Source organism: Adiantum capillus-veneris, chromosome 7 (genome assembly GCF_014529385.1).
Source record: "Adiantum capillus-veneris isolate H3 chromosome 7, ASM1452938v2, whole genome shotgun sequence".
Taxonomy (NCBI): domain Eukaryota; kingdom Viridiplantae; phylum Streptophyta; class Polypodiopsida; order Polypodiales; family Pteridaceae; genus Adiantum; species Adiantum capillus-veneris.
The window spans coordinates 132,306,431-132,330,865 of NC_140937.1; the positions used below are offsets into that span (position 1 = coordinate 132,306,431).

Below are 24,435 nucleotides of genomic sequence, written 5' to 3' on the forward strand. Positions count from 1 at the left end.
GGTGATACACGACCCACACGGCAAAGCTATATTTTCGAAGACGTATGATCTAGAGGATGTCCACACCAATAATGAGGCGGAGTATCTCACTCTGTATTTGGGTCTAAAGCAGTGCATAGAGTTTGGCATTTCAAGGTTGGTGGTGAAAGGAGATGCGTTGCTAGTCATCAAGCAACTGTTGGGCCAATGGCAGGTAAAGCGCGATTCTTTGAAGCATTATTTTTTTCCATCAAGAAGATGTTGAAGTCTTTTGAAGAGGTCCAATTCAAGCATGTGAGAAGAGAGCAGAACCAAGAGGCGGATCAACTAGCAAATAGCAAAGTGCAAGTGCATGTTGCAGGTCTATATGTGGCCCAAGCCACTTATGTAGTCTGAAGGAGATTGAAGGTTTTTTGGATACAGGGCAATGTTCAGAAGGTTTGTCCAAGGCTGCAAAAGAGAAGAGTGGTGAAAAAGGCCCAATGGAGAGTGCATTGAGTATTGCAATACATGACTTGAATGGCCGAACTCTGAACTGCGAGAAAAGAAGTACGTGTCTATTTGATAAATAGATTCAATGATCGAGGTTCAGCATATACAAGTGAGGAAAATATGTGGCTAAACTAAACTTAAGGAAGCATTGACAAACTCAAAAAATATAGCAAGCATCAATAGACTAAAAATTGAAATGCACTATTGACGTGATAATTGTTTACGAGTGTCGTCCAATTGTGAAAACCGGAGGACAATGTTTGAATCAAGCTACATAAAAGCAATGTAAATAGTTAAACATTTTGTTTTGTCGTTGGGCAAAAAGTGAAAATGCTAAATATGCAGTGCACATCATGCAGAAGTGCCATACAAAAGTATGGTGGAGAGTCGACGCTGTGGTCTTTTCAAAAATTATACGAAACGAAAGTCGTGCCCTGCCTCGTAGCATTTATGAATTACGTAAATCAAAACATATAGGCATAGAAAATTGGATACAAATAATGGACCTTGCAGTGTTGTGGAGTTGGAGTTGTGCTTGTGCAATCGAATCCACTATTGTGAATATTTGTCCTCTCTGTCAGACACAAAACAGGAGTCAAGACAAATACAAAAGATATAGGATATTGATTAAGCTTAAAGAGAAACAGAGATAACTTTATATTGTACGTCGTAAATGGTGTAGGGTTTATTGTAGTAATGAGTTCTCAATTCAAATGCCCCACTGAAACCTAGTGAAGCACGTTGCTGCCATGAGCCATCATATAAATTGCAAAGTTTATACATCTCAATCGTTAGCAATTGACTTCTTTTAAAAACATGTTGCTGTCAAAGAGGTGACGGATATCGGTTCTATCCAAATTAGCCTGGCGAGTGTAGTGGTTTCAAGCGCTCTGGCAACACCTCCACCACACTCATGGTCTCCTTCCGACAAGCTTATGGACCAAGGTTTGAAGGTTTTAACCTATTGTCAAAGGCTTCTACCTAGCTTTGTTTACCCCATCATACAATTCTGGAACCTCGTCTACTACAATCACAACATCTATAGCTCCCGTCTCATCTTGTACCTCCTCATTATTTGCAATGCAACTTTTTCCTCAATCACCCTCTTCACTCCTTTGTGTCTTTCTTTTGCCTTAGGAATTTCTACGATCAAAGCACTCTTCAGTACTAAGACGAGCTTGTGCAGAGGGGATAAGTGTGGGAGTAACTCAAGCAAATGATTTTGGGTTCTTTCAATTTGCATATAGAATGATGGGGAGGGAGTTTGCAAGAATTGTACAAATAGAGGTAGTGGTGAACAGGCTAGGGCAAGCTTTTATGTTGAGGAAGACGATGATGCATTTGTGGGGAACAGACAAAATCCAAAAGGTTACTTTCGTAATGTTGATGTAGTAATCTTGAATTACAATGGTTTTTTGTTCTCTATTGCAGGCTGTAGTGAACATGGTGGGATAGCGGCCCCCAACAGCTCATTGTTGGGCTCGTCCTTGCCTCCAAAAAATCCTAGCAAGCTTGGTTTAATTTGTTCACCTCGTCCTACATAGCCTTTACCACACAGAGCTTATCTACGGCTCCACTTAGCTTGCTTATCTCTAGCTCGAGAAGCCGAGGCATGACGAGTGTGTACGCCAACATCAGTCACGCCATGTGGTGCATAGTACTAAAGAGCTGATGACGCAGCAGGATGGGTTGCGGCAGAAGTTGTGTAGGGACAAGCCATTCGAAATATGGTAGCAGCATAACAAAGGGCAGTAGTGTCCCATTAGCGGCTCTCATGAATAGCATCAGAAGATCTCGTGCAGTGTCTACAATCACCGCTCGTGAAGGGAATCCTAGTGGCTCTCTTCTTGGAACTCCTATAGGAATTCTCGTGTTTGGTGGAGGCATTTGTGGTCCTTCATTGACCAAATGTCCACCTCTTTTAAGTACAGTCTGTGGATTTGTGCTTTCTACAACTTTGTATTCTTGTCCATACTTGTCGACAACTATAGATCTCCATTGACAGTCGACTCCATATGTGTAGACATATAAGAACTTGTAATCCGTTATCTCTTTTAGGTATGGATCTGAGCACATATAAAGATTGACCTCATTGTCGTCAATGTATCTATATAGTCCTTCACTCTCATGACCAATCATCCAAACTCTCTCAACATGATGGATCTTTATCAATTGCAAGTTTAGAAGATCCATTGTGGGAGGATATTCCTCTATCATCGGGATCTCCAAGCTTGTGTAAGCTGCATTTGAATCTAGGGTAGACGTGATTTCTGGGCTTAAGAGCTTTTTCTTGGTTCAAGTAGACTTAGTCCACTGTGTTCAAGTGCTTTGGTTAGGGAAAAGTCGAAACTATGTCCAAAACCGCAACCGTTTCGTCCCAATTCTTGTAAATTGTCGCTTTTAGACACCCCCGACTTCCGGATGAATTTTGAGGCTTCAAACGATGTTTTTTTTCAAAGTTGAACTAAATAGTTGCCGTGGGCATACATTTAGTTCATGTTTTTCTCTAAGATCTGTAGAGCCGCTCTCAGGCTACGTTTTGATATAAAAACTTTTCCGATCCGATACCATTTGTGAAAGTTATGGCCAAAACAGTGAAATGCAGTTTAGAATGGTCAAAATGAGTCCAAATTCAATTTTAAAAGAAGATTTGGGATCTCTGTGACACTGTGAACACTCCTGTATGGTCAAAAGTACAATTGGACCCTAAAACTGGCCTAGAGACATCCTACGCGTAGGATGTCTATATGCTCAGAATTTAACAAAATTTGGTCCAGAGACTCCCCTTAAGCCCAGCAACACAATGGTATGCTCAGAATTTTCTTTGGACCTGAAAATGGCCTTGAGATCTTTTTGCTCAAAATGACTTGAAATTTTCACCCTAGCTTCTCCTTGATGTGTTGATCACAATGGTGTGCTCATAAGTTGGTTTGGAGTCCTAAATCAAGCTGAAGACATCCTACGCGTAGGATGTCTTTTTGCTCTGTTTCAGCTCAAACTTACACTGTAGCTTCCCCTTGATGTGCTAAGCTCACTGCTAGTTTTACTTTTTTATTCTGACACCTATAGGTTGGTCAAATGATCTAGAATCTGTTTCAAAAGCCTGATGTATGTTCTGATGAATTCCTAAGTCAAATCAACTCCAAATTGGACCAAATTTGCCTAGGAGGCTTGCCTAAGGCTATATGACAGCATGGTATGGTCACAGTAGAATTTTGGCCTCTAAATCATGCCTTAGACATCCTACGCGTAGGATGTCTAACTGCTCAGAATTGTCCCAAATTTGAACCACAGACTCTCCTTAAGGTGCTGATCACTGTGGTATGCTCAGAATTTTGTTTAGAGTTCAAAATCACACAGAAGACATCCTACGCGTAGGATGTCTTTTTGGCCTGTTTGACCCCAGACTTGTCCCACAGCTTCCCCCTGATGTCAGCAACCCAACGCTATGCTTAGATTTGAGTTTGGATGTCAAAAGACCCCCAAAACTAGCTATTCTTGCCTTTTTCAGTCAAAAGTGCTAAAGTCCGCTCAATCTTCCCTTTCACTGACCCAAATGAGATGAAATTTATCACATGCACTCAATACAACATTTAGAACATGCCTATGGAATCATCCTATGGTTTGGTCTCAAAATTAGGCCTTGGACACAATTTGGGTAGGATGTCTGGCAATTCTCATCTTTTGGCTTTGATCTGTCAAAATTTGGTCAAATTTCCACTTTCCGGGTGAAAATAGGGTAAAACCTACCTTCTAAACACACTGGTAACCTCAGATTTTCAAAAAAGTGCCCAGATCACCCTGTAGACATCCTACGCGTAGGATGTCTACTGCTGATTTTTTGAGACTGAAGTGTCCCTGATGCTTCCTTATGCTCTCAGAAAGTGCAAGTATGCTTTACAATTGCAAAAACATGCAAAAATCACTCAATTAAGCCTTTGCTGAAATTTTACGTTTTCTGACTCCGCCTTTTGGCTTTTGGTCAACAAAAATAGGAAAAAACACCCAAGTCAATATGTTACTAGGGTAAAACCTATCCTCTGAACCCACTGGTGCAGTCAGAATTTTCAAATTTGGTCTCCAGAACCCCCTTAAGACATCCTACGCGTAGGATGTCTATGTTACAGAATTGCAGATTTTCTTCACAGAACCCTTGCAAATGCTCTTTTATATGCACAGCATCAGTCAGTCATACAAAAATGTCCACAAAAGATTGTTTAATGCATTTTTACCCTCAAAAGCACACTTTTCCGTGATTTCAAATGCAATCAAGTACTTAAGCAAATAATTCAGTGTTGAATAGCTCTATATCAGAATCGGATCACTTACCTAAAGCTACTCCTACAAATCATATGGGGTTTTGCATCTATGAGTAGAAAAACGCTTCACTGCCACACACGGACTAGTAAACACTTTTATCACCTCACAAATCACTCGACCACCAACAACTACTCTAATCCACAGATCCTAACTAAATCTATCTAGTCGCAGACCCTCGGCAAGACACACGCTTCCTGGCTATCCACTTGATCACGGAATATCCTCTTCCGGATCCACTTAAGAAAAACGCTTTTTTTAGCCGAAACTAAATCAAGCAACCATCACACGAGTGTTAGTAGGAAACCTACATAGATCCTTGTGTCCCCGGCACCCATGAAGTGCATGCAAACACTACCTAGATCAACATAATGTCAATCGAGGACACAAATGACACGATAGGCACACGGAGGAAATCTCTTAAGCTTGTCAGGCTGAGACCATCCTACACATACAACACTCTGGAAGGCCAACTAAACCACAATCAAGAACCTCACTGCCCTCAACTACACCACCTAGCCACATATACACATACGGAAGGTAACTCACCTAATCATGTCAGATTCATACGAAACTTAAGAAACACCATCCCCTCACTAGGATACACCTGTCCCTAAGCTTCTACACTCAAAATCCTCACTCAAAAGCCATCTACGAAAAACACGTAGGATGACAAAGCAGGATTTTGAAAGTGCCCAAAACTGAAATTTATGAGTACCTATGCGTAGCTTACGTCGCCACGAGTCTATAGACTACTAGCACGCAGAAAACAGACATCTTTTGATACACTTACGGCCACAAATAGCTCGTAGATGCGTCGGCGTGTGCGCTTCGTCTCGCGTGGAATGCTTGGCGTTGTCGCGTAGCTCTCCTCGAGCCTACAGCAATGGTGCAGTCAGATCTCCAATGCGTTGAGCGAGCCGAGCGTAGCGAGAGGATGAAACTCACGCTCTCTCTCACACACAGTAGACGACAGAGCTAAAGTTTTGATTATGAAAAAAAGTCTTCTTTACAAAATGACCTAAGTACCTTATATACTAAGGCTACCTTAGGTTTAACCAAAAATGGAGTTGAAAGGGTCAAATGGCTTTGTATTTACAATCTGGAAGTGCCATTGCACTCCGGCTTCTGAAACTAAAATAACTACTCATTACAAATGACGTTTATAGCCATAATCCACAGCATTTCATAACTCGCAAAAGATAAGACTTTGGTACGAAACTTGAGTTATGTTGTGTTGTTGACCCAGTTGTTGACCCAGCGGTCAACAATATGGACAGCAGGCTAGTTTCAACTTGGTTGCACTTCGCTCCCTGGCTTCTTGACACTTGGACTGTAACCTTGGAGGCCTTGAGAACTTCATACGAACACCTAGTATGAAAGAAACGAGGACGTATATAATATGGCATCAATTATTTAGGTCTAAAGTAAACATGGAACAAGATGCATTTACTACTCCAATACACCACATATTGTATTCACTACTTGTGCATTCACTAATTCAATACACTACAAAGAGTTACGTGCATTACTAATATATGTAGATCTTGATCGACATCTAATGTGTAGTTTTGAAAACAACGTCCGAGTAAAATGAACCAAACGGAGCAATGTGCAAAACTCTAAAATAAGCAAATGGATAAAGCGGTAGTGAACTGCAACAAAAATTAAATTGTTTTGCTGACCTGCAATGTTATATTAGTGCTTTTCAATTCTCCAATGTACAGGTCAATATTTGAGTCAAGCTACAAAAAAAGCAATGTGAATAGTTAAACATTACGTCTTGGAATGAAACGGCATAGACTGAAATTGCAAAGTATACAATGGAGGTCATACAGAATGCCATACAAAAGTATGGTATAGAGTTGGCATTGTGGTCTCTCTGAAAATTTATAAGAAACGAAAGATGTGCCTTGTCCCGTAGCGTTTATGTGTTGCACCAAGCAAACGCATAGATATGAGATTGGACGAAGAAAATGGACCTTATAGTACTGTCGCAAGCTGGAGTGGCGCTCGTACAATCGAGTGTTGCGAACATATGTCTTTCCTGCCATACACAAAACATGCATTAACACTAGAATGGTAACAAGACACTTTCATGTCCTTGGACACTTTTGTGTCTTGTTAAGTGACTATTTTGCTTGAATTATTTGAAGAGTATGAAAAAGACTTTCTAGGTGCTATATATACACAAAGTTGCCTTATGAGTTGAAAAAGACTACACTTTTTTTGGAATATCGATCTCACCGTTAACCTTACTTTTGCACAGCATTTTTGAACCTAAACTGTGTGAAAAAACGGGTCCTGTTTTTGTTTTTTTCTCAAATTTATGCACCTATACCACTCTAAACTTCATGTTTGTAAGGTTTAGATTGCTAGAGGATAAGCCTTTATAATTCTCAACATGATTTGATGCTTCTAGGGAGAACTAAATGTTAATTGAAGGTTATGACCAACTAACAAGAATTGCATATTCCTATTTTTTGGTTAAAACTAGCACTTTTATGATTTTTTTGGTGGCTTTCTTGATATCCAAATGCAATTTTGATTGTGTAAGTCGCCTGTATAACATAAAGCTAATCTTCCTTGAGTTTTGGGGGATCTAATACGCTATATAGCATAGTATATGATGATGGTGGAGTTTTTTATTGCCGAAGAATACGAGACATTTCAGTGTAGCAAGTATAGCTTTCTCAATATTGCTAGTTTCTTAATCCAATTGTGTGTATTTGTAGGTAGTAACCATATTTAATCATAAACTACAAATTTGGGTAGATATTGAGTAGTTTCTACGGGATTCTAGAGGTCATAATGCTAGGCCTAGTTTTTTCATGTTTGTTGTATTTAGCACTTCATCATTGTCCCCAAGGTTTCACTTAGTAAGAGATCCATTATTCTTTTGGCATGCTCCATGGCTCCTTTTGAATCCAAAGTCCCAAAGGGAACTAAGAAAACCTGTATATAATATCAATATTGAGCGTGACTATAGAAACTTTGATGATAGGTCGGTAGAATGAAAAAAATTCCAACTTTTTTGTACCTATTTTTTTGCTCAAAAAAAATATTGAGGTAAAATCAACCATATGTTCTGATCACCAACCCATTGAAGTTAACGGACCATTTTATTTCATGTCCTACAAAAATCCCCACTCTTATTTAGATGCAATCAACCGTAAGAAATGGCTGTTTTGGGCAAAATGCATTAGTCCATCAACTTTAGAGGCTTGTTGTGACCGAGAGATGAGAAATTTTATAAGTTATTCATTTTTTCCATATATAGGAGTTCTTGAATTATAAGCTTATGAAAGGATTTGTGGATCTACTATGGTTTTGGAAAGTTTTTTCCAAAACCTTGAAAAGACACTTTTTTGTCCTATTAGGTTACCAGACTAGCGCTAAGACAAATACAAAAGATGTAGGATATTGATTAAGCTTAAAGAGAATACTTGTACTTTGTGATGTTCAATATCTAGTAGGGTCTTCTGCCCAATTAAGAGTGGACCTGCATGCGAGGCTTCTATCCCAACCTTACGTGTGTTATCAATGCTGCCTCCTTGCTCAAGTCTATCGTTTTTGGCAGAGTTGGAGATTACACCGTGTTTGAGAGGAAGAGGACGCGAGGGCACAGGCTTTAAAATCAAGAGAGGACATATTTGTTGACGTGTGCCCCACTCCCGCCATTGCTATGTCCTTGGTTATTCTCAAGCTCAAGGATTATTTTAAAACCTTTTTTTTGTCCGTAGTTATTTCCAAGCTTTCACTAAAAAGTTTCTCATTTTGAAGATTTTGGGTTCACTAAGAATTTGGAGGATATTGGTTCACTAAGAAAAAATTTCTTAATTCGAAGGTTTGGAAATATTCAATTTTGTTTAATTAAGTATTGTCGCAAACAATAATTAGTGTTGCGAACAAGAACCCGGACGCGTGGACGTACTTAGTAGATTTCCAGCTCGGTCATCCGGTTGATGAGACACGCAATCACTGGCTGCTAATCACTACTCAATTGCCTCAAGCGAGGGTTGAAAAAAGTCGATGATGAACTAGCGTGGCGACTGCGCTTTATAATCGACAATCTTGGTGTTTACGAGGCAATCTTGGTGTTCACGAGAGAATCCGAGTAGCTTTCAAGAGGATTAAATTGACATGACTTAACACTCTCTCTCTAGCTTTACCTGCTAGTAACCGGCTTATAAGCAGGCTCTTGCGCTCATACGACCAAGCTCTTAATCTTGTATTTGCTACGGTCAATTGAATGGGGTTGAGGTGTGGCAGGCTAGGTCGTTGAGGGAAGGTGGGACAACCAAGTTGAGCATGTATATTGGAGGGGTGTTGATGAGTGAAGATTACAATAAACAGAGAAAGAACAAAGAAGTAAAAAGAGAGAGAATTAATCATGTATTTGCTACATTGAATGGGTTGAGGTGTGGCACGATAGGTCGTCGAGGGAAGGTGGTACGGCCAAGTTGAGCATGTATATTGGGCGGGTGTGTTGATGAGTGAAGATTAAATAAACAGAGAAAGAACAAATAAGTAGAGAGAGAGAGAGAGAGAGAGAGAGAGACTCAAACACAGAGAGAGAGAGAGAGAGAGAGAGATTTGAAAGTGAACTGACGTCAGCTACAAGACATTAAAAAATTGAACTTTCACTTAGGATTGAAAGCCAATGTTTTAAAAAACTTGCGCAATTGGTGTTACCCCCTTCTCATATATTTCTTTTGTTATATTCAAACGAATTTTAGGCAACCGGCCCTACACCGGGTCTTTCCTTTTGGTCTTCAGCTCAACCCTCGTTATTAATGGATTGTTGATTATATATTAACGGATTGTTGAAGACCTCTTGACACGTAGAAACGCAGTCTAAAAACAAACCTGGTGCTCTAAGTGTTGTCCGACCTGCGCAAACTGTTGCCGTCTCCTAACTGTTGCGGCTCTGTGAACCTCGGAACTGGTGCATCTGGGAACCTGTGGCAGTGCTTTTGTTTATTTGCCAAGGTGCGACGCTGTACTTGTTTCAGGGCGGCATTTTTTTATTAAGAGCTTTTCACTGAGAGCTTTTCACGGCCTTATTTTACTTGGTGGATTTAATTTGAAGCTCTGCAAGCCCTAGCACGTGGTGGCTTCTGGTACCAGATAGAGAAAAAAGAGCCTTTGGCTCACCAAGCAAAAACAAAAGCGTAAAACCATAATTATATCCATATCCGTAGAGGTTATGTGAAGAAGAAGAGAGACGCTATGGGTGTCACAAAGTGATGACGTGGCTACGGACAGCAAAAACCCTAATTTCTACCAAAAACCCTTAAATTCCTGCAAACCCTAATTTTTGCCAAAAACCCTAATTTCCGGAAATCGCGGAGGCTATTATAAAAAAAATTTAAAAAAATTGAAAATGATGAGCGACGCAAATTTTGCTTTTTCTGTACAATATGAGAAAGAGAGAGAGAATGCTTTTGCTTTCAAGTTTTGACTCTCTGTGAGAGAGAGAGAGAGAGAGAGCAATTGCTTTTGATTTGAAGTTTTTGGGGCTCTGCTTTTGGGCATCCCTTGTAACCTTTAAATTAGTGGTGAGGGCCTCACTTCTCAGGGCATCTGGACGCAGAGTTTGAGAGTGAAACCCTAGCCACTCTTGTACTTTGATTTGATTAATATAAAAAGAAATATCGAAAGGGGCGCCAGTCTTTGGGGCCAATATCTCTAGGCACGGAACTCCGTCGGGCCAGTGCAAATCTATTGTGATCTGTGAATTGTTTTGAAGTGGTTATTTGGTGCTGTCGCGGTTGATTCTTGACTTGGAGTGTCCAAGTCTGTTACAGTGGTATCAGAGCACGGCCGATTTCTCTTCTACGGGAAATCCGATCCCCGAATTTTTTTTTCCGCGGCACCTATGGCTTCAGGCAATGATCAGTCGACTCCCTCTGCATCTGGAGATGCGGGCAGGGATCACAACGAAGATTCCGACAGAGAGTATGGCCCCGCCTTGGCCTACTTAGGCGGAGGGGCGAGAGATGGAGCGTCGCCAGTTGATCGGCGATGCAACAAAGATGATGCTCAATTTTGCCAAGGACCCGAAGATGGCAAAATATATGAACCAGACCTCTTTCGAGGAGGTACAGATGGAGTGACAGAGAACCACAACATGTTGCTAATTGGACTATTTTCTTATTTTTAATGATTAATCTCTTTTTTAGAATATTTTATTGTGTGCACTAGGAACCGTTAAAAGATTGTAGCTACAAGAACTGCCATCAAGAACGGACAACTCTCATGTGTCATTTGATGGGTGATGCTAAACATCGCGAGTTTCCGTAAGTTCGGTGGAACCGGGTTACGAGTGCCCCTGATGCGTCACAAGATGGGTGACGGGTGCATCAGTAAGGGGGCATCCCGTAGGCTAAGGAGGAAATCCGAATTGAGTAAGAAAATACGCGTAAGAACGCAAGCACAAGAATAAAGATGGGTTCAATGAAGCTTTTTACGAAAAGCAGGAATAGTCGCGGAAGGAAAGATGTTTTCTCGCAAGGAGTCTGTGTCTGCATTGCATCTGTGTCGTGTCCTGCACCCGGGGACGCCTGGAATGTGTTCGTGTAGCATTGTTTTCACTAACTGAGTGAGTTTTTAAAGTTAGAACAGGTTCACACTTTATTTTATAAAGTGGGCGGTCACTTTTAAGTGACCAACCCTTTTATTAATAAAATAAAGCAAGGCTCTTATTATAAAAAAAAAGCCAGCGCTAAAAGCTACGCAAGGGGCTGAAATCTGCGATCTCTCTCTCTCCTCTCTCTAGAAAGCGCCAAAATCAGCAATTCTTCTCTCTCCTTCCTCTAGGGCGCCAGGGCTCTGCTTTTTCGGTTGCTATTCCCGCCGGGTGCCAGGGCCTATAAAAGGGCAGCAAGCGTTCAGTTTTTGGAGATGCCGGAAGCAGCAGAAAGCACTAGCGCTGGGATTCTGGAGCAGAGACTGGCGACGGAAACTGCAAGTGTTCGTGTGCCGACTGAGTACGGAGGTCGCTTTCCCGAGTAAGGAGCGACAGGTATACAATGTTGATACACATTGAGAATTGTTGCTTTGTGTGGTTTGTTTTGCAAGAACCTCCCGTCTTACGGGAAAGTACGGCTTTACGCCTAAGTCCCTTACGGGAAAGTACGGCCTCGCGCCTAAGTCCCTTACGGGAAGGAACGGCCTTGTGTCCAAGCCCTTTACGGGAAAGCACGACCTTCGGGTCTAAGATTACAGAACGGAGGGGTTTCCTCGGGTTCTCGTGCTTGTATAAGACTTCTCCCTGAATAAAAGAATACTCTTAACGGGGGGGGACCAGCCCATCTTCTGGTCCCCAATACTGTCTCGATCTTCTCCCTTCTCTCATGTTTGCAAAGTGTTATAATTTTCAGATTTTCTAAGTGCTCGTGTACGCTCCCGTTTTGTGCCAGAGGGATGTTGCTAATTGGACTATTTTCTTATTTTTCATGATTAATCTCTTTTTTAGAATATTTTATAGTGTGCAGTAGGAACTGTTAAAAGATTGTAGCTACAGGAACTGCCATCGAGAACGGACAACTCTCATATGTCATTTGATGGGTGACGGTAAACATCGCGAGTTTCCGTAAGTTCGGTGGAAAGGGCCGGGTTACGAGTGCCCCTGATGCGTCACAAGATGGGTGACGGGTGCATCAGTAAGAGGGCATCCCGTAGGCTAAGGAGGAAATCCGAACAGAGTAAGAAAATACGCGTAAGAACGCAAGCACAAGAATAAAGATGGGTTCAATGAAGCTTTTTACGAAAAGCAGGAACAGTCGCGGAAGGACAGATGTTTTCCCGCGAGCACTACAAGAGGCTCTTCACATTAGCGACGCTCACACAGCGACGCTCAAAAAAAAAATTCCCGGCGTCGCTATGAGCGTCGCTATAAGCGTCGCTATGAGCGTCGCAAATTTCTTTGTAAATTTGCGACGCTCATAGCGACGCTTATAGCGACGCTTATAGTGACGCCAGCTGGGGTAAAAAAAATAACCGAGCGCGCCCAAAAACTCAGATCTCAGATCTGAGTTTTTCGGCGCCCTCAAGCAAAGAGCAGGTAACGCTCTCCCTCACTCTCTCTCTCTCTCTCTCTCTCTCTCTCTCTCTCTCTCTTTTTCTTTTACACACACACACACACACACACACACACGAGGAGAGGAAGGAGAGCCAGGTATGCTCCTTCCCTCTCCTCATTCTCATGTTCCCTTCCCCTCTTTCTCTCTCCCTCGCTCTCTCTCTCACACACACACATACACACACACACATAGTGTTTTTGAGAGAGAGAGAGAGAGAGAGAGAGAGCGAGAGAGAGTGCAAAAACGCACACATACATAAACAAAGAATGCACACACATTGAGAGAGAAAAAGAGAGAGAGAGCATGCATAAACAAAAAACGCACGCATTGAGAGAGGAAAAGAGAGAGAGAACATGCATAAACAAAAAACGCACACATTGAGAGAGGAAAAGAGAAAGAAAACATGCATACGATCCAAAAAAACGCACACACATTGAGAGAGAAAGAAAGAGAAACTAAGGGAGCGTCGTAGGAAACTAATTAAAATTAAAAGACCTAAAGATCTAGCCGACGAGGAGTTGAACTGAAGACCTATTATTCAAGAGAGAAATGGCATAATCAATCTATCATACTTGGCATGGGTGATAGAAAGGTTATACCATTTATCTCTTTTTATTGGCGTAGAGCTCTTGCTCCCCTTCTCTCTCTCTCTCTCTCTCTCTCTCTCTCTCTCTCTCTCTCTCAAGCTCAAGCTTAAGTGGGAGCTAATCCTCCACTTGAGCTTGAGCTTGAGATGAAGGGAGAGGGACCTTCACTCTCTCTCTCTCTCTCTCTCTCAAGCTCAAGTGGAAGCTTAGCTTCCACTTGAGCTTGAGCTTGGCGAAGAGAGAGAGAAGGGGGAGAGATACATCTATACATACATATTCTTCCCCTTTTCGTTTCTATCTCTCTCTCTCTCTCTCTCTCTCTCTCTACCTCCCTCTCTCCCTCCTTCTGTTTCTCTCTCTCTCTCTATGTGTGTATATATATATCTCCCTCCCTCCCTCTCTCTCTCTCTCTCCATCCCTCAAGCTCAAGCTCAAGTGGGCACTTAGCACCCACTTGAGCTTGAGTTTGAGAGAGAGGAGAGAGAGAAGGGGAGAGAAAGATACACACACACACACACACACACACATATATATATAGAGAGAGAGAGACAAAGAGAGAGACAGATAGATTTTATTATCATCCTTGAAGGTCAAATATGACCTATGGGACCAAAGTTACATCTGATGTAGTATGTGTATGGCTGATGAGTGACTCTTGATGCTCCAAAATTGTGGTGATGAGAGTCCCAATGGAGAGCCCACACTATGGCTGGGAGAGGAAAGTGTGTAGATCTAAGGCATGACTAAAAATGTTAGGGAAGCATGTGCGGATGTGACCAAAAGCGGAGCACTCTAGTAGTGTGTGGTACTCACACTCTCGAACTTGCAATGAGCATAATGTGCACAATCGATTTGACTCTTCTTCATTGCCAGGGAGTGGGAGATAAGCCGAATGGCTGCGATAGTGTGTATCGCTATAGGCTCAATCATGTAAGGGTAAGTACGATTTCCTCTTTCAACAAATAACATGTTTTTGTAGCTGGGGCCAATATAAGTGGTGTATCATATGAAGATGACCCATTGGATTTCTATCAAGCCGTAATACATTGGAGTTGTAGAAAAGCTTCATTCACTTGGGAGTCTATTGAGGCATCATGTAGCAAGCGTAATGCATCCCATCCCCCAAAGCACTTCTTTATGTCTTGCATCCATCCCATGCTCAAAATCTTACTTTTATGCGTCTTTGGAACTTTTTTGCTTGCTTTCCATGCAATTGTAGGAAGTCGAGAGAGAGAGAAGGGGAGAGAAAGATAGACACACACACACACACACACACACACACACACACACACATATATATATATATAGATAGAGAGAGAGAGAGAGAGAGAGAGAGAGAGATAAGGGAGAGAGACATATATTGAAGAGAGAGATAGACATACAAAGAGAGGGAGAGAGAGAAAGAGAGGTCCATCCTATTCCTACCATGTGCTCTTCCCTTTACCCCTTCTTCCTATCTCTCATTTTCTCTATGTGTGTGTGTGGGAGAGTATACCCCCCCTCTCATGCTTGGTCCACCTCCCTCCCTCCCTCTCTCTCTCTCTCTCTCTCTCTCTCTCTCTCGTATTATTTTATTATTTCATTTGGACATGTGTCCTCTTTTTCCTCTTTGAGAGAGAGAAATAACTTAATTATTTATTTTTATGTATCTAAATTCTTACTCGACCCCTTTGAAACCTAGCCAATAGCATTCAAGCACATAATGAGGGTCAAATGTGGAGGATCATTTGAACATGTGTCTTTTATGCTTATTAAGTCAATTGGTTGAATGGAATACTTCAAGGACTTAATCAATCAAGCAAGCATGTGTCTTTTATGCTTCTTAAGTCATTTTGTTTTGAATTGAATACTTCAAGCCTTAGTCAATCAAGCATGGAAGTTCATGCCTCTTGAGAATTTATCTTTGAATTTAACATTTTAAAAATCTTAGTCATTTAAGCATAAAAATCACCTCAAGCTTTGGGCAAGGTTCCCACAACCACTTTAAGCGTCTTAGCACCTCATGCTTGGGTACCATTCCCCAAGAGGTTAGCACTAGCTTGCATAAGGTCAAACACACACAGGAAGAAGAGAGTTATAACGTCGTAGGAAACTATCTTAAAAGACGTTAAAGATTAAGTTATATGTAGACTTACATTAAATTAGATTTAGGTTTATTTTTAACTAGATTTACGTTTATTTAAGCTAGATTTAGATTTACGTTATATTAGATTAGATGCGGGTCTCCATAGACTGCGATGCCTGCATGAAGCGGGTGAAGAAAGCCCTCAATGGAATATAGGGTATTGCTGCCTTCACTCATGGTGGGCTCCGTCGATCCAAAAGTACTGGTGAAATGTCTTCAGAAGATAGGGAAGAAGGTGGATCTTCAGGGCGGCAAGAGTCACTACATCCCCGACACAATGACCATCTAGACAACCTCTAGTCATTAGACTTACGTTAAATTAGATTTAGCTTTATTTTTAGTTAGATTTACGTTTATTTAGATTTACGCTTATTTACGTTAGATCGAGTCCACGCAAGAATTACTTACGGTTTAGGGTTTAGAGTTAGACGAACAGTGAAAAGATCTACTGTGAAAAGATGTTAAGATGAAGTGAAGTGCTACAGCTAGAGAAGAGGCAAAGGGATTTTGTCCACTACATGCAGTATCATGTAGACGTGGGTGTCTAGATTTCTTGTACCCACAAATATAGGTATTGACCAATAAAGACGAGATTATAACCCGGTGGTTCTGATCTCCGTGCACCTCTAGACCGAGGTGTGCGGGGATTGGACATGACTAGAGAATGTGAGGTAAAGAGAGAGAGAGAGAGAGAGAGAGAGAGAGAGAGAGAGAGATAAGACGAAGAATGCCAATAGAATATTAAATTTGTTGTCTAGGTTATAAGTTTTTTATCCTCATTATGAGTAGCGACGAGGATGTGGGACCGTCCAACCGAAACACCTATCTCTCAACGAGGGTCTTATGTCCTTGTAATCAATGCAAGCATGCTGTGCGACGGACAAGACGTGTTTCTTTGCAGCACGTTCGCGAATTTGGCGAGTTCGATCCATCTATTATAGATCGAGTTGTTGCCAATTATAACTCGTCGGACTCTGACGCTGGCCAACAAGCAGCAATCTTGCAACCCAATAGACGTATTCGCAGGCGCTTTGGTCAAGCAGCATATGTGAGGCCACAAGATGTAGCCTCTGACAGCTCGGGGGATGATCATGCAGAGCACATTCCCAACGAGACAATGTTTGAGCCCGAGATTGATGAAATGATCGAGACGATCATGGATTCAGAAAGGCTTATCTATGATGATATGAAAAGTGAAGCCGATACATCATTGTATAATGGAGCACGTATGTCTAGATTGAAAGCACTCCTGGTTCTTCTCAACATGCAGGCAAAGTTTGGATGGAGTGACACTAGCGTCACAGCGCTTTTCAGGTGATCTATTACAATTAGTTTACTTTAATAGAACTCTAAATGTATAATGATCTGATAGATTTTTACACGACTGTATCATATTTTTATGTTGTGTAGATTGCTGAAAGAGCACATTCTACCAGCTGACAATGTGATGCCAGATTCCCGAGATGAAGCAAGAAAGATTTTGCGAAACTTGGGGATGGATTACAATTCTATCCACGCTTGTCCTAATGACTGCATTCTTTTCAGAGGGGAATACACAGACATGGAGAAGTGTCCGAAATGTGATTCCGAAAGATATCGAGTAGATCTCCACGGGACAAAAATTCCACAAAAGGTTTTGCGACATTTTCCTTTGCTTCCTCGCATCAAGCATTTCTTCGAATGTAAGTCCATGGCCGCCCTAGCATCATGGCATGAGGAGAATAAATCTTCGGATGGTGTGCTACGAATTCCTGCAGATTGCGCAGCCTGGAAACATATAGATGGAACATGGTCGGATTTTGCCAGGGAAGCTCGAAATTTGCGCTTAGGCCTGGCTATGGATGGCGTAAATCCATTTGGTCAAAGATCAACATCTTACAGTGTATGGCCCGTTGTCATCGTCAACTACAACATTCCCCCGTGGTTGACTACGAAGAAGGGGCACCTATGGCTAAGCTTGATTGTGCCAGGGCGATATAAAGTGGGGAATATGGATGTGTATCTTCGTCCACTATTGGAAGAGCTACAACAATTGTGGATTGGCATAGAGGTAGTGGATATGAGCCGACACACAGGACGACGGAATGCTTTGATCAGAGGTATTCTAATGTGGACCATGCATGACTATCCCGGGCTAACAGAATGCTCAGGTGATCTATTGAAACTCCTCTCTCAGACACTGTAAATCTTGTTTTTCCCCATAGTTGATCTATTATCATGTGTATACATGCAGGGCTTCAAACAAGCGGATACAGAGCATGTGTCACATGTGGACCTAGACTGAATGCACGTAGGGCACCCTCACTGAAGAAGCAAATCTACGAAGGTCATCAAGCGTATCTTCCGGAGAATCATGTGTTACGCGACGGCTTTTTGGGAAGAGAGCCACCAAGGATGTCTGCACAAGCATGGTTAGAGCAGAAGGAGATGTGCGATGACGGATTGCCTCCAGGGATGAAGAGACTATCTCTATGGTACGAGTTACCATACTGGCCCCGACTCGTGATCAATCACTTGCTCGATCCAATGCACATATTCAAGAATGTGGGTAATCTACTATGGGACCATTTGACCGGCAAGAAAGATACTTTGGGAGCGAGAGTTGACCTTAGAAATGTGGATCGTATGGAGCAATATTGGCCGCAAACAGCGTCTGATGGATCGATAAAACTTCCTAAAGCACCATGGATTTTCACAGGAGCCCAAGAACGCAAAGTAAAAGAGGCCATTCGATCTTTGCGGACCCCCACTGGCGTAATGCACTCGCTCCGAACGTGTTTTACTAAAGAAGGAAAGCTTACCGGTTTGAAGTCACACGATTGGCATAAAATGTGTCAGGTACGTTCATAGTGGACTTTAATATCATTGCATAAAATGTGGACTTTAATATCATTGCTGCACATACTTTACAGTTTATTTTACCGGTTGCCATTGAGGGATGTTTGTCTCTCGACATCCGTAACACAATCTACAAACTTGCAAAGCTGGTGCAATGGATCTCACAAAAGGAGATCGACGTAGACTCCATACCATTCGCCAAACTAAATGCTGCGGAGCTTGTGTGCATGTTTGAGAAACATTTTCCTACTACAATGCTAACCATTCAGGTGCATCTTCTTATTCACATAGTTGATGAGGTGGAAATAGCTGGCACAGTTCATTCCAGATGGATGTTCTTCTTAGAGCGTTTCATGAAAACGCTTAAGGGATATGTGCGTCAAAAGGCACGTCCGGAGGGTAGCATGGCAGAAGGTTGGTTGGTATCAGAGTCCCTAGTGTACATTGGAGAGTGGCTAGACGGATTTGATAAATCCCGGGACACGCTATGGCGAACCATAGATGATGAGCGCATATCTGGGATTGTCATGTGCAATCTCGGTGTTGAGAAGAAGATGACGGAAGATCTAGAGGCTAAAATCAACCGATTTTGCATGCTTCACAATCCAGTGATGCAAAAGTGGATTTCACAATATGAGGATGCAAAGCAAGAGCGACAAAGGGCACGAATCGAGTGGAGACAGGGAAGACGACCACCGATGCACTATCCAGCGGTTCTGGAGAGCCTACCAACCTTCATGAGCTTAAGATGGTTGCACAACCAATTGAAAAGCGCACAACAATGCGGTGACGAAGTGACTGAAGAAGAGTGGGAGTACTCTCGGGGTTGCGCGACCAAGGTAAGTTTGCAATGTACGACTAGCAAGTGACTTTATTTATAAACGTTTGAACGGCCACTCATAATCTTTGTTCGTTGTAGTATAAGTCATACACAGCAGCATGGTGTAAAGGTCGACATTTTAGGGTGGAACGAATCGACAAAAAGCGTTTTACTCAAGATTGTGGAATCATGGCAAAATTTGAACAGTCTAGTCGACGACGTTCCTCTGATGCAGATCCCGTGGTGGCGGAACTCACTTACTTCGGCACGCTGCAAGAGATTTTGAGGATCGATTACAGAGGATTTTTTGTCGACTTGTTCGACGTGCAATGGTTCAAGATAATCATGGAGGGTCGAAACGCTACTGTGCGTAGAGGAGAGTCTGGTTTTCTTGAGGTGGATTCTACTAAGAAATGGACTGACCTAAGAGACACTTTCGTACTACCCGAGCATTGTGAACAAGTAAGTATATAAATAGTTAACATCCCCCTTTTACAAGTTATGTGCTTGAAAGCTCTCATGTAAGTTATGTGGCTCTGGCAGGTAGTATTTCATCCTACAAAGTCTACATCAAACTGGTGGTACGTCATAGAGGTAGCCCCTCGTAGTGCAAGGACGTATGAAGGCTACCATGTGCCAATCACAACGACATCAATGGAGGAGATCAGAGAAGATGCTCAATCAGAAGCCGCTGCGGTGGTGCCAGACGAGCATCAAGATGCTACTACTCTATATGGGGTGCATGCAGAGGAGCTACAAAATGAAACAGAGGATATGTGTTTAAACGGAGAGCTCTATATAGATATAGGAAGTTATGCTGATGCAGGTGTGGATGCAGGTATGGATGATGAAGAGTTTCTTTCTTCTTTGTCACCGCAGCAGAGACAGTGGTACGTGGAGCGTCATCGCTCTGGCGCATCATCGCGCGTTCCTACACCATCCGCATCTCCCTCTCTTTCGGAGCATTCGGCGCGCTCCGAAGCTTCGGCCGGGACACCCAGGTTCACGCGTCACCGGCCAGAGGGCTTGCCTTACTCCGTCGACATCAGCGGCGGCATCATCATGGATGATGACGGCAAGAAGGTGATCTCGCGCATGCGTGGTCTTTGCTCTCAGCTGTTTAGACACTATATACTAAACAAATGGAGTGAAGTACCAAGTGATTTAAAAAACAGAGTCATCAGCATACTTCATGATGAGTTTCCCGTTCCAACACGGGATCAGCGCTTCAATGAAGACCTGATGAAGATTCGAATGCGCGAATACTGCAAACACAAGCGTTCCGAAGTGCAAAAAGCAATCAAGAATGGGTGGAATAGGCCAGATTGGCTGGCCAAAGAAGATTGGAAGAATGCGAAGAAAGCAGCGCGCGAGAATCCCGACAAGTGGAAGCAACAAAAGGATGCAGCCAGAGCGCGAGTAGAGGCAGGGAGCTCGCACCACTTGGGGAGCGGTGGATGGGCATCATTTGAGGCCGATTTTGTAAGTCTTTTCACATTGCTCTTTATGCATGTTCGATAGTTTAGGGTTTATGAGTTTTTTAGTTCTAACATAATGAAATCTTTGTATGTTTTGACAGTGGTCGATGACAGGACGTGATCCCACACCGTACGAGCGCGAGTACGCAGGCAGGAAGGGCTTAAACGCCCTGATGGACATTCTCAGTTCTCGCGGCGGCCAGGTTAGTATTAGGGTTTACTCTTTTTTATTTTTTGTATTGTTTTATAAATGTCGTTATATGTTTATATTTACTGAAAACTGTCTTATTGTCTTTTTTTGCAGAATCCGACAGATACGCCGCTTGGACGCGATGAGACGTCTGATTAGACGACGTCAGTTTAGCCGTAGCTAGATAGCATTAGTTTAGGGTTTCTCATAGCTTATGTATCATGAGACGGATTTTATACGTCTTTTTGAACCATGTATATTATTACATTTGTCACCGCAATTCCTTTTGCCAATCAATTCTTTATGCCTATGATGTTGTACAATTGTCATTATTACATTTGCCAATCAATTCAGTTTGTCTATGATGTGTACAATTGTCAATTTTGCAAACAATGCGTCTTGTGGGTGACTATTTTGGGTCTATTATTTACCTTTGCACTTTTTTTAAAAAGTGAATCAAGTACAATATGGTTGATGGGTGGCAGGGCATTCAATGCCCTGCCACCAAAAAAATATTCTCTCAGGCGTCGCTATAAGCGTCGCTATTTATGGCTCTGTAGCGTCACTATATGCGTCGCTATACTCTTCTGTGAGAGCGTCGCTATCTGCGTCGCTATAGGCGTCGCTATATAGCGACGCCTATAGCGACGGCTATAGCGACGCCTATAGCGACGCAGATAGCGACGCTCTCGTAGCGACGCTTTTAGCGACGGATATAGCGACGCCGGGGGTTATAAAAACCCAGTGTATTTCCGTCGCTAAGAGCGTCACAAGAGCACACAACCTCTTGTAGTGGAGGAGTCTGTGTCTGCATTGCATCTGTGTCGTGTTCTGCACCCAGGGACGCCTGGAATGTGTTCGTGTAGCATTGTTTTCACTAACTGAGTGAGTTTTTAAAGTTAGAACAGGTTCACACTTTATTTTATAAAGTGGCCGGTCACTTTTAAGTGACCAACCCTTTTATTAATAAAATAAAGCAAGGCTCTTATTAAAAAAAAAAGCCAGCGCTAAAAGCTACGCAGGGGGCTGAAATCTGTGATCTCTCTCTCCTCTCTCTAGAAAGCGCCAGAATCAACGATTCTTCTCTCTCCTCCCTCTAGGGCGCTAGGGCTCTGCTTTTTCGGCTGTTATTCCCGCCGGGTGCCAGGGCCTATAAAAGGGCAGCAAGCGTTCAGTTTTTGGAGATACGGGAAGCAGCAGAAAGCACTAGCGCTGGGATTCTGGAGCAGAGACTGGCGACGGAAACTGCAAGTGCTCGTGTGACGACTGAGTACGGAGGTCGCTTTTCCGAGTAAGGAGCGACAGGTATACAATGTTGATACGCATTGAGAATTGTTGCTTTGTGTGGTTTGTTTTGCAGGAACCTCTTGCCTTACGGGAAAGTACGGCTTTACGCCTAAGTCCCTTACGGGAAAGTACGGCTTTACGCCTAAGTCCCTTACGGGAAAGTACGGCCTCGCGCCTAAGTCCCTTACGGGAAGGAACGGCCTTGTGTCCAAGCCCTTTACGGGAAAGCACGACCTTCGGGTCTAAGATTACAGAACGGAGGGGTTTCCTCGAGTTCTCGTGCTTGTATAAGAATTCTCCCTGAATCAAAGAATACTCTTAACGGGGGGGGGGGGGGGGGGGGGGACAAGCCCATCTTCTGGTCCCCAATATTGTGTCGATCTTCTCCCTTCTCTCATGTTTGCAAAGTGTTATAATTTTCAGATTTTCGAAGTGCTCGTGTATGCTCCCGTTTTGTGACAGTGGTATCAGAGCTCGGACTCCTCTCTTTCTCTGCAAAGAAGGACGGTTCCGGAAAGAACGGGAAGAACCATGTCGAGCCACGGGAGAAGCGTTGAAGAGGAGCTTCAACAAGTGCAAGCTCAGCTTGCGGAGTTGCAACAAATCTTATTGTTGCCAGATGTCCAAAAGCTCTTGGGCGGAATGAAGAAAACGAATGGAACTGATGTAGCCAAGCATCAAGACAACACTGTTGGCGTGAGACCACAGGAGGAAAGAGAAGAAGAACGTGCCGAGGTGCACAAAGGATCTTCGGATCGGAATGAACGGCCTACTCCAAGGAAAGGCCAAGAAAAAGTGCTCTCTTTGCTAGACGAGAGCAAGGACATCTCTATCTCATCCCCATCTTACTCTCTTGATTATACTTCTACTTCTCGATCATCTCGTCAGAAGAAGGAAGCCGCTACTACTACTACCCTACATCAACCTAAAGATAAGCCTCGATTCAAGAAGCATGGTCGCAAGTCTCAACATCGCATGAGAGTCTTCAAATCAGGCGACAAGGACATCAAGTTCGAAACCTACAACGGACAGAGACACATCTCCAAAGCACTGTCCTTCATCAAACAGTTTGAAGTCACCTTTACCAATGGGCACTTCACAGAAAGATCCAGGTTACACCATGTGGGGATGCACCTCAAGGAAATGGCAAGTAATTGGTGGTTAGCCAAGATTCTGGAAGGTTCACAGGCCAGAACTTGGGAGAGCTTCAAATCTGAATTTTATGAACAATTTCTTCCACCTGACTGCGAGCAGGACATACGAAAGGAATGGGACTGGCTTGCCCAGAAGGAACATGAAAGAGTAACGACGTATGTGGACAAGTATTGGTCGGTTCTTCTGAAGGTCACTCCCTTCATGAAGATTGCCGACGAGGAAAAGAAACAAAAGTTCGAAGCGGGTCTCCAACCGCAGCTTCGAAAGAGTATGAAGGTGTATCCGCATGATACTCTTCAGAGGATAATGGAGTCAGCAATCATTGCTGAGGATTTGCACTCAACTGGGAAAGACAAAGAGGGGTCTACGACAAAGAGGGGTCTACGACGACCAAGGGGGCCAAGGAAGAAAACATCCTCCATCTAGGGACGATGATCATTCTAAGAAGCCAGAGGGCACTGGCAAGCGAACTAAGTATCTTTCTCCTACTCAACTTCAAACTTTCAGAGAGGAAGGAAGGTGCTTCTACTGTGACGAGAAAGGACATATGAAACCGGATTTCCCGCTAAAGCAGCATCGGCAAGAACAAGCCTCTACGAGGCAAGAGAAAGCAAGGAAGGAACCTGCACCGCCAAGCTCGAACTCAATTCCATATGTTCAAGGAAACACAGAAACGGAGAAAGGAAAGCGTCAACTTCTGAAGGGCTGGGGGTCTTTGAACAACCAACGAGTATTGATTCTTTATGACCCAGGGTCCACGGATAGCTTCATCTCCCTGGATACTGCGGAACGTTTGTGCCTCACACCGGCTCAGCTTGGCACACCGGTTACATCCGGATCGGCATTCGAGGGGTTGACAACCAATGCAACTCCCGTGCAAGGACAGCTCAATCTTCGGATTGGCGAGTACAAGGACCGCGAATCATTTTTGATGGCACCCATCGAGGGATGTGATATCATCTTGGGTATGCCATGGCACTTCCACATGACACCTATTCTCGATTATGTGGAAAAGACCCTCACTTTTGATCATGGGGGTAAGAAAATAAAGATTCAAGATTCATGCTGATGCAGGAGATT

General features: G+C 43.0%; 1 long non-coding RNA gene across 31 annotated transcripts in view; it reads right to left on the bottom strand.

Moving 5' to 3' along the window:
* LOC147454640 (uncharacterized) overlaps positions 1 to 24,435 on the bottom strand; it is a 62,560-nt gene that overhangs the window by 21,206 nt on the left and 16,919 nt on the right. For 4 of the 31 annotated variants that reach the window (XR_015188653.1, XR_015188652.1, XR_015188651.1 and 1 more), the window contains exons 4-6: positions 6,625 to 6,835; positions 6,474 to 6,533; positions 978 to 1,045 (exon numbers count right to left, since the gene is read on the bottom strand). The exons of 1 other annotated variant lie outside the window; for it this stretch is intronic. This is a non-coding gene — a long non-coding RNA (uncharacterized LOC147454640). Of the gene's footprint in view, positions 1 to 913; positions 1,046 to 5,759; positions 6,160 to 6,473; positions 6,836 to 24,435 lie in introns of those variants that run through there. 26 more of the 31 variants (XR_015188661.1, XR_015188641.1, XR_015188662.1 and 23 more) reach the window with 18 other exon arrangements.